Here is a 15,945-nt window from a genome sequence, read left to right on the forward strand (position 1 = left end):
GGACCTATGCTATAATAGTTAACATTATTTAATGGATAGGGCTTATCCTACATGTCTGGCGTTCCAGGTTCTGTGATCAAAATGGACTGGTTGCATCGGGAGTTCATATTTACAAAACCTGTTTTTAGTGATAACTTTTGAATGGGAAATAATATTTACCCTCCACCTTCGAAATAATAATACTTACACTAATACAAGTATTTTTATCCTTTTTCCCATAATTTTTGAACGCTATTCTACAGTTGTAGGTCAAACTAAAGTTTACCAAAATTTTTGGCACGTTTTTCGTTTTGGCTGGCACATTTTTTGTTCTGGCACCCGCTTCAGCTGGCGCGAGGGATTTATCTGTGATTGTTGCCAGCAACAACTAGAAGATAAATCCCTCGTGAGGGCGGAAATATGAGAGCGTAAACAAAAGATTCATATCAATCTAATCTATGTCAATCTGCTTAAGAACAAGTGAACATTTTTTTTACGCATAAAGTGTATTATTTTAAATTGTGACTATCTTGTTGCAAAAAACCTTTAACTTTTTTGTGTATTAATTAAAATTGTGTCTTATACGTAAAGAGTGAGTAAAGTTGCTTGTATTATTGTGAAATGTGCCTTTTTTGATGAAATAATTGTGAATGTACGAGCAGTAAGTTTTCTTAGAAATAGTCATAATTCAAAATTGCTATATATTTTGTCCGTAAACAAATAATTACAACAAAATTTCGTCAATTCATTTTATAATGAAGGTATCCTTCTTTGTAAAACTGGATTTCAGTATAACATTACAGACGTTTTCACATAAACCGTTTTTCTTCTCTCCTGAACATTTACATTTTTTTAAGTTGTGACTCTTTTGTAGTTAGTGTGCGATATGTATTTAGATAAGCGTGTGTACATTTCAACCGATCACCAATTGTTGCCGTTTTTCACTGCCGATAAATTCGTGCGTATTCTATTTTATCATCCGATTCTGTTTGTTGAATTGAATTGAATTAATTGTGCGATGGACTGTGAAAAATTAATTTATTGTGTGCAAAACATAAATGCATAAAAGCAAGCGTATTCTTGCAAAAAAGTAAAATGTGAGAAAAAAGCTGCCGGCCGATAATCGATTGCAATTTTAGCACCAGCCCGGTCGATTGCAAATATTCGGTTTACCTGTGGCTATGTAAGCGTACCCTAAGTCTAGGAGCTAGGCTGTTATTCCTTGTGACTATATGGCACTAAGGCCCGGTTTATCAGTGGTTGGTTAAGCTAAGCTTAATAAACTAAGCTTGCTTAAACTCTAGTCAAATTTAAACTCCAGTTAAACTACTGAGCAGTTTTTCAGTCACATTTTAAGGCCGCCTTCGGGGTAGCTATTTTTTGCGGAAACATGGCTAAAAATTCTCCGGCGAAATATATATCTAGTTCCGGAAGTGATATCTAACATCATTATTTAATTATTCTTAAATCAGATAGTTCTCGAGTTGATATCCAACTTCATTCTCCAGTCACTATCCAACCTTTGAAACATTTTCCAATTATTATCCTAATTTCGAGAGAAATGTACAGTTCTCAAATGAATATTCAACCCATTTCTCCAGTTGATAATATACATTATATATCGAGTTGAGGTGGAGTTGAAAAAAATCTCCAAGGAGGTGCCACCAAAACCATCATCTGTTTATTGTGAGAAATAAACACCCGGCTTATAGCAGTAATGAAGCGTAATTAATCAAGAATAAATTATATAGGCGGCCGCCGTGGTGTGATGGTAGCGTGCTCCGCCTACCACACCGAAGATCCTTCAACATCATTGAATCTTACATTTGGGTCCAGTTAGAGAACCACTAGTTGTTAATTACATTTTTTCAACTTAAGTAATAGCATATTTTGCTTTATAAAAAGTTACATCTTTTGCTGAGTACGCTGTGATTCTCGAGTTGAGCCACTGTTTCGAAACAACTCTTCAGATTTTAGAAGTGTGCCTAGTTATCAACATGAGCTCTAATGTACTCAAGCCCAAATGCTTGTTGGGTATATTCGACGCCATTTCGTACGAACGCAAATAACTGATAGGTTAACTAGAGTTTAACCCTGGTAGATCGGCCGCTTAAGCTTAGCTTAAACTTCAGTTAAAAAAAAACTGCAGAATAAGTTTAAGCGTAGTTTAACTGACATACTGAGTTGAACTTGTACTGAAAAACCGTGCCTAAATGTTGCATACTTTTCTGCGCACTTCATAATGTTTTAGATAATTTTGGTTAAAGATGACTTGATACGAAACTCTCTCTTTTTTTTCGCTCTCGCGAGGGATTTATCCCAAATTTATGCTGGAAACAATCACAGATAAATCCCTCGCGCCAGCTGAAGCGGGTGCCAGAACAAAAAATGTGCCAGCTAAAACGAAAAACGGGCCAAAAATTTCGGTAAACTTTAGTTTGTCCTACAACTGTAGAAATGCATTCAAAAATTATGGGAAAAAAGATAAAAAATACTTGTTTCGTTTATATAGATACATAATAATTAGTGTAAATATTATTAGTTAGAAGGCGGAGGGTAAATATTATTTCCCACGCAAAAGTTATCACTAAAAACAGGTTTTGTAAATATGAAGTCCCGATGCAACCAGTCCATTTTGATTACAGAACCTGGAAAGTCAGACATGTAGGATAAGCCCTATCCACTAAATGATTTAACTATTATATCCTAGGCCCGATTTACTCAAATTTCAAAAGAATATTTGGTTTTCACTGTGAGTTAAATGCGTTACACTACTTGACTAATTAATTTAATCAAAATGTAAATTTTACTTAGATTTGTTTATATTGTTACGAATATTAGCAAAACTAAGGGGTGCTGCTATCTCTAAGCCGATGCTAAACAGTGATATCATGCACATCCATAGATCAATCATTATGTATCTACATAAACGAAACAATAATTGTGTCTACACATATGTACCATGTACGTATACGAGCAGCGGAGAATCAATGCACAAACACATGCATATATCTAAGATACTCCTGAAAGTATGCAATGAGAGAAGCTATAAAATCGTGCAATTGTAGTTACAGCTGAGAAGTTTGAGAGCTGATGGCAACTAGTAGATTCTGGAAGCGCCTAGAAGATGCGAACGTTGAAATCAGAGAGTATAAAAGGCAGCAAATGTAGAGGCGCTGGAATTCAGTTTGATTTGAGCTATCAAGCAGTTATTGATTAAGACGATATCTAGCGAGCCATAGCAGTATTATTTTGAAAGTCAGTTTCATTTAAGCTATCAGTTTGGTTATTAAGCCAGTTAGTTGCAAAGTATAAGTGTTATTGTGAAGTACTTTAATAAAGGCCATTTTTCCATTATTCAATATTGGAGTTATTTATTCAACAGTTTAGTGATACGAACAGAGCAAAAGGGCAAATACGAGGATTTGCAAGTCAATTCGTTACAATTGGTGTCAGAAGAGGAATTGTTGAATAAATTCCAGAGGACAACAAGGACATCGCAAAGTTCAGTGAATTGAAGATCCAGAGGAAAGGAGTTATAGAGCCGTGGATTGAATACAAGCGGCGTTAAACTTGAACTTCAGGCACGGCTACGAGAGGCAATGGAAGTAGAAGGAATTGATGTGGACGATTATGTCTTTTATCCTGATGGGGACGAGACAACAACAAAAATTGAAGAGAAAAACGAAACATCGCAGACAGTTACGAGCACAGACTTGAACATGATTTTGGCTGCAATATCTGCACAAACATCGACAGTAACATCAATGTCGACGCAGATATCAGAAATGTCGACACAGTTTACATCCAAGATGGAAACTCAACTGGAAGAACAGAAGACATATATGACATCCCAAATAGAATCGCAGGAGACACGCATAACATCCAAGATGGAAACTCAACTGGAAGAACAGACGACATATATGGCATCCCAACTGGAATCGCAGGAGACACGCATAACATCCAAGATGGAAGAACAAGAGGAGCGCTTATTATTGCAGGTGGCACAAATGTCTTCGCAGTTAGAAGCACAGGAAGCAAGGGTAACATCAAAGCTGGAAGCGCAGGGTGCAAAAATCGCTCAATTTCAGGCAGAAGTCGATGATTTGAAGGGTCGTATGGAGCAGTTACAACTAAATCGCCCAGCTGTTTCAGCGAGTAATCTAAAGGTAAAAACACCATCCTTTGACGGTTCTGTTCCTTTCCAGGTCTTTAAGCTACAGTTTGAGAAGACCGCAACAGTGAACAACTGGAATGCTGAAGATAAAGTTGCTGCACTCTTCGTAGCATTGAAAGGACCAGCTGCCGAAATCTTACAGACTATTCCAGAGTACGAACGGAACAGTTGTGACGCATTGATGGCTGTTGTAGAACGGCGATACGGAAGCGAACACAGGAAGCAGATACACCAAATAGAGTTGCAAAACCGCTACCAAAAAGCTAATGAGACTTTGCAGGAGTTTGCGTCAGATGTCGAAAGGCTTGCACATTTGGCGAATGCCGACGCACCCGTGGAATACACCGAAAGGGTAAAAATTCGGAGCTTTATAAATGGAATACGGGACGTCGAAACGAAGCGAGCCACATACGCAAACCCAAAGCCAACATTCGAAGAAACGGTATCCCATGCACTGACTCAAGAAACAGCGTCGCTTTTGAGTAAGCCCGCATACAAAGCTCATCGCGTGGAAGTAGAAAGGCCAGACTGGGTAGACACAATTTTGGAAGCATTAAAAGGAACGCAGCAGAAAAACGATGGTGCTGTCAAATGCTTTAAATGTGGAAAGCCAGGGCACATTGCACGTTATTGCAGTACCAATCCTAACAGTTCCAGCAATTTGGGTGGCCGTAAACGCAAAGCTGAAGGAGAGGAGCAAATCTCAAAATCCACTCAATCGTTAAACTAAAGCGAGTCAGCCGCAAGGGGCGACAGCTTGCTCCCTCAATTGAATGCCCCATAATCTCTATCTCACAAATTGGAAGAAGGTCAAGCAATCTTACTGTCGGAGGACATGTGGATAGAAAGGAACGTTTACTGACTGTAGATACGGGTGCATCCCATTCCATTATTCGAGCGGATATAGTCAACAAGAAGATAAGACCATTGCATGGAGCAAAATTGCGTACAGCCACTGGAGAAGACAGCACGGTTCTAGGAGAAGTATCATGTGAAGTCGCAATTGGTAACGTCACGGTAGTACACAATTTTATAGCCGCAGAGATTGTTGTGAAATCATAATTGGAGTGGACTTCTTAATCGACCAGGGCATCAAGATCGACATGCAAAGCAAGACGATGCGATATAAGAACATGGATATACCACTTAATTTCGGCTACGAGAGAGGCTACAGCAGTAAACGAGTGCTGGTGGAAGAGAGTCAGCAAATACCACCAAAATGAGAAGCAGTCATCTGGGCAAAGGGTGATGGAGATTGTGGGACAAACAAATTGTGGGTTGTCGAAGCAGCAAACAAATCAGCACCGAACATACTTGTAGGAAAAACTCTGGCTATGACAAAACAAGATGGACGTATTCCGGTAAGAGTACTCAATGAGTTCAAGTCACCACTCAAACTGACCAAAGGAGCTATTTTGGGAAGATGCCAAGAGGCTGAAGTAATTATTAACTGTGAACAGCTCCAGGAACACGTTTCATCTAGTAATACTGATCTTTCAAATGACATCACGACATGGACGGAGGGGCTAGAGGAAGATTATCAGAGTAAGGCAAAGCAAATGCTCCTAAAGTACGCAAACATATTTGACCAGGATGGTTCCAAACCAGGCCGCACCAATGTTGTGAAACATCAAATTGACACTGGAGACGCGAGGCCGATACGTCAAACTCCACGTAGTGTTCCACTGGCGAAGCGGGAAGTTGTGAGTCAAATTATACAAGAAATGAGCGACAGCGGCGTCATCGAACCATCAGCTAGTCCCTGGAGATCACCGGTAGTACTTGTAAAGAAGAAGGATGGAAAAATGAGGTTTTGCGTGGACTACCGGAAGTTGAATGGCGTTACGAAAAAGGATAACTATCCATTGCCAAGAATTGACGACACTCTGGACTCGCTATCTGGTACGAAATGGTTTTCCACGCTGGACTTGAAAAGCGGCTACTGGCAAGTGGAGGTGAAGGAGGAAGACAAAGAGAAAACAGCCTTCAGTGTCGGTGATGGTCTTTGGCAATTTACAGTGATGCCTTTTGGACTTTGTAATGCACCAGCTACTTTTGAGAGACTCATGGACCAGGTACTGAAAGGACTACATTGGAAAACATGCTTGGTGTACCTGGACGACATCATCGTATTGGGGAAGAACTTTGATGAACATCTTAAGAATTTGGAGAAAGTTTTCCAGAGAATAGCTGGCGCTGGTCTGAAGTTAAGTCCCAAAAAGTTTACGCTGTTTAAAAAGGAAGTAAATTATTTGGGTCACAAGGTAACAACAGAAGGTATCCGTACAGCGAATGAAAAGATAGAGGCAGTAAAGGATTGGCCAAGGCCGCAGAATCTGCAAGAATGGAGAAGTTTCCTTGGGCTGTGCACATATTACCGCCGATTTGTACCAAATTTTGCCAGCGTAGCCCATAGTCTCCACGAGCTAACAAGAAAAAATAAAGCTTTTGAATGGAAGAAGGAGCAAGAAGTAGCTTTCCAAACATTGAAAGAGCGTTTGTGCACTGCCCCAATGTTGGCATATCCGATTCCAGGAGCAACTTTTATTCTAGATACAGATGCGAGCGGCTATGCTTTAGGAGGCGTTTTATCACAACTGGTCTATGGAAAGGAGAAGTTAGTTGCATATTACAGCCGTTCGATTGGAAAACCAGAGAGGAACTACTGCGTTACGCGGAGAGAGCTGTTGGCATTGGTAGAGTGCATTAAACATTTCACAAATACCTCTACGGCCAGCGATTCCGTGTCAGGACAGATCACGCAGCTTTAAAATGGCTTCTGTAGTTCCGTAATCCGGAAGGACAATTGGCACGGTGGATGGAGCGACTACAAAGCTATGACTTTTCCATTGAGCATCGAAAAGGTAGTACCCATGGAAATGCCGATGCAATGTCACGAAGACCATGTAGTTTGGAATGCAAGCACTGTTCAAAAGCCGAGGCTAAAGAAGACATTATAGATGTCCGGCTAATGACTATAACATGTACAGATGAATGGGACAAGGAACAGCTAAGAAAGTGTCAGCTAGAAGATACAGATCTGTCACATGTTATGCAAAGTCTCGAACGAAACGAAAGACCAAACAGAGAAGAGATGTCAGCAGAGAGTCCCATTGCGAAGTCATATTGGGCACAGTGGAACAGTTTAGAATTGATATCCGGTTGCCTTCATCGAGTATGGGAGAGTGAGGATGGTAAATGCAAGAAGAAACTGATGGTTGTTCCCAGAAAGAGGATTCCTTACGTGCTCAGTGAGCTGCATAATGGTCCAAGCGGAGGTCATCTTGGAATCACGAAGACGCTCGAGAAGATTAAACAGAGATTCTATTGGGTTGGTTGCCGTTAGTCGGTCACTGAGTGGATTGCCAACTGCGAGGTATGCAACAGAGCGAAAGGGCCCAAAACTCGAAGTCATGGCCAGATGAAGCAGTATATTTCTCTAACTAGTCGTATTATTGTAAAATAAGTTTAAAGAAATTAATATTTTACTACTATCGTTTTATTAAATGATTGAAACTATAAAATCGCCGAAATGTATGTCAAAAATCCCCATATTCATATCTATTCATTTTTGTTTTGAGTGGCATCATTGACAAAAATGTGCATTTTGACAGCGCTCTCTCGAAACAAAGAGTCGCAAATCCATTCATCTATGATTTTGGTGTGTTACCGAACATAATAGAATCTTCTGACCTCAAGTAACCAATATTCTGTAAAAATTACAGATTCTTAATCAATTCAACTAATTTTTCTGTTAAAGGAACTGATTTGATTGGTCATTTCAACAGCCAATAACCGTCAGCAATGTGAAAATGCATGAGCTAACTTTGATAAGAAACTTACGTTCACGGCGCTCACTAGTTCGTTCTTATGACTAACGTGCCAGATAAATATCTGTCATATCAACAGCCACTGTTATTCTAATGTTGTTGGAAATCCGTAATTTTAACGGATTTCATTGGTATTCTAATGGTGACACTAGTAATTGTAAGTTAAAAGAGCAGAGCTAGGTGGCCTCCGTTGTGAAACGGGCGCGTGCTACGCCTACCACATCGAAAATCCTGTGTTCAAGGCCTGGAAAAAGTAATATCAAAATCTTCACTTACTTACTTACTTAATTGGCGCTTAACCGTCTAAACGGTTATGGCCGTCCAACAAGGTGCGCCAGTCGCTCTTTCGCTCCGCCAACCGGCGCCAATTGGTTTTCCACCTGGTCCTTCCAACGGAGTGGAGGCCGCCCTCTACCTCTGCTTCCATAGGCGAATTCCGATAGAAACACTTTCTTGGCCGGATCATCATATTTCATTCGCATAACATGGCCTAACCAGCGCAGCCGCTGCGTTTTAATTCGCTGGACTATGTTGATGTCTGCGTATAGCTCGTACAGCTCATCATTAAATCTTCTTCGGTACTCGCCATCGCCAACGCGTAGAGGTCCATAAATCTTTCGAAGAACTTTTCTCTCGAACACTCCCAAAGCCGCTTCATCTGCTGTTGTCATGGTCCATGCTTCTGCCCCATATAGCAGGACGGGTACGATAAGTGACTCTACAAGTCACTTAATCAAAATCTTTAGAAAACAGTTTTTTTTATGAGAAAAAAATCTGAGCGGGGTCACCCCTCAAGTTTGTAATTATTGTTGTTACAGAGCTGTGGCTTACATTTGATGAATTTATTTGGTTTTTTTTTTTTTGTTGATTTCACTATTGAAATGGTCAAATCAGAACCAACAACTTGTGTAAAGTTGATTCAACAGCTATTTTCAATAATCAAAAATTTACAGAAATATCGGTTAAATTTACCAGTTTTTTTCTTTCAGTGTTAAGTTTTCTTAGTACAAATTCGAGAAGGACTAGGGTACTAGACTTGGTCAATATCGGACCAAAAAGGGATTGAAACCGAAATCGCATTGATATAGACACGAAACTAGTACAGCATCCGGAACCAAAACCTAACCGATCCCATAATCAAAATTGGGCCCGTATTACGTTCTATAATTAGTGACTGAAAAACATTTTCACTCAAAAGATAACTATGCTACTTTCGAGCTATTTCTACAAATTATAATAAGCTATGGACCTAACTAGTACTATTGGTCGCTAGTTCACATATGTCTAAACTCCGATCCACCATTTCAGAGCTATTGTGAGTTAAAAAATTAGTTTCGATCACGGATAGTAAAAGGTAATTCGTACGCTAGACTCAAAATGGAGCCAAAATCGGATCGATTCTTGATTTAAAATATGACAAAACTAACGACCGGAATCTGAACCGAGATAGGACCAAAATCGAAACTTTAAATGAAACTGAAATCGGTAGCGAACTCAGAAATCGTAACCGAAACCTGATCCAAAGCTGGACCCACACCAGAAGTGAAGCCGAAACGGGGCTGAAAACAATGAAAATTGAAACCGGAGAATAGGCCAAATGTCATTTAGAAGCAGACAAATTTATTTCATAAATACATTTAAAACATATCGTTAATTCTGGAAATTCGCACTAAAAAATTAATAAAATATTTTTCTGAAATAAATTTGCCTATTTATCGAATACAATTTTTTTTATCAAATACAGTTGAAAAAGGTATGGAACCGGGCTAAGGTAATTGAGAAATATGCAAGTGTTTTGGGGTAATGGGAAAATATATTTCAGAACAGATCAAAACATTTTCCCAAATACATCTGCATTTATATCGAGTTGGTTTGTTTACAGGGTATACGTGCGCTTACATTCATATGTATATGTTTGTGTGTACATACATACATATGTATATTCGCACATGCAAGTTAGCACCAACTAAGTCAACGTTCGAGCTGACGCTAATGTAAAGAACTTAGTCAGCAATACGCAAGTTGATGGCTCAAAATATTTAATAATAATTTTGAAGCAAACAGGAAAAGGCCCAGACGCCTGATCAGCAAAAACACAAATATTGTGAACGACATCCGGAATTGAATTGGGAACAACATCCGCCATGCGCCGAACGAAATAATGCTGGCACAGGTAGAATTAAGTTATATTTAGAACTAATTTACCATTTTTAAGTCAGTCAGTTGTAAGCAGTTAGTTGTAAACGTTTAGTTTTAATTAGTGAGTAACAAAGTAAGGTCTTACGACCAATAATTAAATTAGTGAATAAATAATAATAAAGGTCTTGAGACCCAAAAAAATTATTTTTTTTAGTATCCTTAACAAAGGATCCAATAATTGGCGCCCGAGCTAAAAGGCTTGGCCTGGTAAAGTTATAGTGTTGTAAAATCGGTATAAAGCTTAATAAAGTGCCGCGAAGGAAACTGTTATCAAAAAATTCCAAAAGTGCCACCAGTATAGCATTAACTTTCAAAAAAAGTGCCACAATACAAAAAGTGCCACAATAGAAAGAAAACCGGTAGGAAAAAAACTTTCAATAAGTACCACAAATAATAAAGTGCTACGAAAGAAAAACTATTCCAATTTGTATTACTAAACGATACCTATAAGAAGAGGCGTGAAAGGGGTAGTGAAAACTTACAAACTTCCCGGACGCCCCAACGATACCAGCCAAGGAGCCACCCCCAGCAACAAGGTATAAGCCAGTGTACCACGAGTACCGCCAGGAAAAGGGAAGAATACACACTTATCGAGATGGAGCTGAAATTAATGTAAGAAAATATTTATATATTTAAGAAAAATATTTAAAAACAAAAAAATTCAAATCTACTAAATTTTGAAATTTCATCTTAAAAACGCATATTTGAAAAATTTAGAAAGTAATGAGCGAAACAAAATTTTTTTTTAAGGAAAAAGAAAAATATTGAAAAATAAGTAACTTTCAAAAAGATTTATAGGAATTAAAAATTATAAAAAAATAAGAGAAGTAAATTTCTACATAAAAATTACAATTACGAAATTCGAATACTTATTGTGGAAGTCACTCAAAAATTTAAATAATTTAGAATTTAATAACTTAGATATTTCATTTTAAAAGTGAAAGTGCGGAAATAAAAAAAAAAAAGATAAAATTTAGGAAAATCCTTTTCAAGACAATCGTAATTTTTTTTGTGATTCAAGAAGTCCAGAAAATCAAATCCCTTACCGAAAGAAAAAAATCAAAAATTCCTTACAATGTCAAACCCAAACAATTTGATTAGACCCTCAATGCTTGGAGCTAACCCTCCTGCTGCGCCACCAGCACCGCCAAGCGCTAATAACCAAATTTCACCAGACTTGGCCAATATGATAAAAAGCATGATATCCCTAGCCATAGAGGCAAGCGTGCCTAATATAGTACAGAGTGTCCTTAACAACACAACAAATCCTATCATAACTGATCAAACTATAGACGCCCAATTCCAAAATAATATGAGTGAAATGGATAAGATTCCAGATGTTGTACGTTCATTAAGAGAATTCTCAGGAAATGCCTCAGAGTTTAGCTCCTGGAAAAAGAGTGTTGAAAGAATTTTGAGAATTTATGAACCCTCAAAGGGCACACCTAGATATTTCGGCATTTTGAATGTTATTAGGAATAAGATAATTGGAAAGGCAGACATAGCTTTAGAATCATACAACACCCCTTTAGATTGGACAGCAATTTCCCGCTGTCTAACTACCCACTACGCCGACAAACGAGACATAGGCACTTTATAGTACCAAATGACATGTCTCATACAAGGACGAATGTCCATTAATGAGTTCTACCAGAAGGTATACGGACACCTATCACTACTTTTAAATAAAATAGGCTGTATGGAGATAGGTGAAGAAGCAGTTCACCTGTTAACTGAGAATTACCGAGCTAAGGCCCTCGACACCTTCGTCAGACGACTTTCGGGTGATCTCCCCAGGTTACTTGGCATAAAGGAACCAAAGAGTTTGCCAGAAGCCTTACACCTTTGCCTGAAGCTCGAAAACCAAAACTTCAGGGCATACCACGCGAACAACCAGATGGCTAACTCCCGTCAACAAAGCTTTAATTCTCCGAATCCACGACAGCAGCCCTTCACGGTAAAATACCCCCAGCCGCAATCTTACCAACAACTCCAACCACAATCAAGGTTTTATCCCGAACTAGCACACCTACCTCAACCCATATCAAATCCCATTCCACAAAACTATCATCAACAAAATTTGAATCCTCCCAACTATCAGCTATACGCCAACCAAAACCCAAACCAGGTAAATAGATACCAACCACAAAACCCTTTTAACCAACAACACCACGCTCCTCCAAGACCACCTAAACCACCTCAACCCATGGACGTAGACGAAAGCGTCAGGACAAGAGCGGTAAATTATATGAACCGCCCTAAAGCTCAAGAAATGGGCAAACGGCCACCTAATACATCAATGATAAACCATCCCCCTATCAAAGTTCAAAGGAACTTTCACATAAACACCGATGGACCGACGGATAGCCAACACTACCATAACCAACACTACCATGACCAATACTACCAAGACCAATACTACGAAGATCCAAACGACCACAATCAGAACACAACCTTTAACAACGAAAAGGAAGAACCGCAGGATCTGAGTGATGTACATTTTTTAGATTGAACAGCTCTTCGTTACCCTACTTTAGATGCAGGACAAAGAGCGGCGAAATTTTAAACATTTTAGTGGACACTGGATCTAACAAAAATTATATCCAGTCCAGCTTAGTAACAAAATCAATAGAAAACGACAACCCCTTTTTTGCAAATTCTGTCGGGGGAAAAATCAAAATTACCCATCACACATATCTCAACCTCTTCAACTTAGAAAACTACAAGCTTAAATTCTTCTTACTACCCACTCTCAAAACCTTTCATGCAATACTAGGCAATGACAGCCTAAAGGAACTCTCAGCGGTCATACATACGAAAGAAAATTTTATGGTTATAGCAAACATAAAAAAAATCTTTTTAAGACAATACAGTGTACAAAATGTTAACACAATACAAATTCGGGACCAACACATGACCACGGAAGAAAAAAACGAAATTAGACAATTAGCACAGAAACACCGTAATTTATTTTCAGAGCCAAACGAAAAATTAACTTATACAACAAAAGTAGTTGCCGAAATTCGCACAAATTCTGACACACCAATGTACTCAAAATCATACCCATATCCCATGAGCCTTAAGCAGGAAGTTGAAACTCAGGTAAACAAACTGCTAGAGGACGGAATAATACGCAAATCAAGATCCCCATACAACTCACCCGTCTGGGTCGTGCCTAAAAAGGACGATGCCTCAGGGGAAAAAAAATTTCGAATGGTCATTGATTACAGGAAACTTAATCAAGTAACAATCGCAGATAGGTATCCAATACCCGAGATAAACGAGGTACTTTCCCAATTAGGAAAGAATCGAATTTTCTCAGTGATTGACTTAAAAAGCGGTTTCCATCAAATTCCTCTTAAGGAATCCGACGTGGAAAAAACAGCTTTTTCAGTGAACAACGGAAAATACGAGTTCACGAGACTTCCTTTTGGCTTAAAGAACGCCCCTGCCATTTTTCAACGGACACTGGACGACATACTTAGGGAACACATAGGTAGAATTTGCTATGTATACATAGACGATATAATTATATTTAGCGAGGACGAAAAAACGCACGCTGAACATATTGACACAATTTTCGAAACTCTAAACAAGGCAAACATGAAAGTCCAGATTGACAAATGCGACTTTTTCAAAAAGAAAGTCGAATTCCTGGGATTTGTCGTCTCTTCTGACGGAATCTCTACAAACCCAGCCAAAGTACAATCAATAACAGATTTCCCCTACCCCAAAACAATTAAAGACTTACGCTCATTCTTGGGTTTATCCGGATATTATAGAAGATTCATCCAAGATTATGCGAAACTAGCAAAACCACTGACATCCCTACTTCGAGGAGAGGAAGGAAGAATGTCTAAAAGCAGTTCAAGGAAAATTCTAATAAATTTGAATGAAAAAGCAAAAGAAGCATTCAATAAAATTAAAGCCACCCTCACATCCAAAGATGTTATCCTACAATACCCCGATTACAGTAAAGGTTTCGACTTAACTACAGATGCCTCACAATATGCCATAGGCGCAGTTTTGGAACAGAATGGCAAACCGATCACATTTATTTCAAGAACATTAAACAAAGCTGAAGAAAATTATGCAGTAAATGAAAAGGAAATGCTTGCAATAATTTGGGCTTTAAATTCCTTCAGAAATTACCTATACGGCACAGCAAAAGTTATTATACACACTGACCATCAGCCACTCACCTATGCCTTAAGCAATAAGAACACTAACTCTAAATTAAAACGATGGAAAGCAATACTAGAGGAATATAACTACGAAATACAATATAAACCAGGAAAGGCCAATGTAGTTGCAGATACATTATCAAGGCCATTTGAAGTAAATTCCTTATCAGTCGCGACGCACTCAGACGACAGTTCATCGCACAACCTAATCCCAGCAGTAGAAGGACCCATAAATGCCTTCAAAAACCAAATTTGGATCTCGCTAGGAGACGAAGACAGCTATCAGTTTAAAATACCATTCCCGACCTATCATAGACACTTAATTTGTAAACCCCAATTTTCAACCGACGATTTAACAGCACTACTAAAACGTTACCTAAATCCTTCAGTGATAAACGGCTTATTTACCTCTGAAGAAATAATTGGAAAAATTCAGGAAATCTATCCCCTTCATTTTTCCAATTACAAAATTCGCTATACCCAAACAAAAGTACAAGATTTAGTAAACGAGGATGTTCAAAATGAGGAAATATTAAAAGAACACACACGAGCACATAGAAACAGGGATGAAAACAAAAAACAACTAATACAAAAATATTACTTCCCAAAAATGACAGCAAGAATAGAAAATATAATTAAACAGTGCAAAGTTTGTAAAGAAAATAAATATGACCGTCACCCTAATAAACCACATCTACTTAAAACCCCAATTCCCCAGTACCCTGGTGAAATAGTTCACATAGATATCTATAATACGGAGAAACGCCTGGTACTAACAGCAGTAGATAAATTTTCTAAATATGCCCAGGTAAGAATAATACAGTCAAAGGCAATAGAAGATATCAGAGAACCTTTGCGACAAATACTCTTCGCATTTGGTGTACCTAAGACAATAGTTATCGACAATGAAAAGTCCCTAAACTCACTATCCATACAATTCATGGTAGAAGATCAACTTGGAATTAAAATCTTTAAAACACCCCCATACGCAAGCACAGTTAATGGTCAAGTGGAAAGGTTTCATTCCACCTTATCGGAAATTATGCGCTGCCTCCAAACAGAACGCACCCATCGTTCATTTCAAGAACTATTAGATAGATGCACATATGAATATAATTACTCCATACACTCTGCAACAGGAAAACGACCTATAGAAACATTTTTCGGTAGACGAGTATCGGCGGCCACCGTGGTGTGATGGTAGCGTGCTCCGCCTATCATGCCGTATGCCCTGGGTTCAACTCCCGGGCAAAGCAACATCAAAATTTTAGAAATAAGATTTTTCAATTAGAAGAAAATTTTTCTAAGCGGGGTCGCCCCTCGGCAGTGTCTGGCAAGCGCTCCGATTGTATTTCTGCCATGAAAAGCTCTCAGTGAAAACTCATCTGCCTTGCAGATGCCGTTCGGAGTCGGCATAAAACATGTAGGTCCCGTCCGGCCAATTTGTAGGGAAAAATCAAGAGGAGCACGACGCAAATTGGAAGAGAAGCTCGGCCTTAGATCTCTTCGGAGGTTATCGCGCCTTACATTTATTTTTTATTTTAGTATCGATAGACCCAGAACAATACGAGAATTC

General features: G+C 38.7%; 1 protein-coding gene across 7 annotated transcripts in view; it reads left to right on the plus strand.

The window, feature by feature from the left end:
* Dyb (Dystrobrevin) overlaps nt 1–15,945 on the plus strand; it is a 352,841-nt gene that overhangs the window by 173,216 nt on the left and 163,680 nt on the right. The gene's annotated exons all lie outside the window — the stretch shown is intronic.

The sequence above is a fragment of the Eurosta solidaginis genome, chromosome 3, assembly GCF_040869045.1.
Source record: "Eurosta solidaginis isolate ZX-2024a chromosome 3, ASM4086904v1, whole genome shotgun sequence".
In the NCBI taxonomy this organism is placed as follows: Eukaryota; Metazoa; Arthropoda; class Insecta; order Diptera; family Tephritidae; genus Eurosta; species Eurosta solidaginis.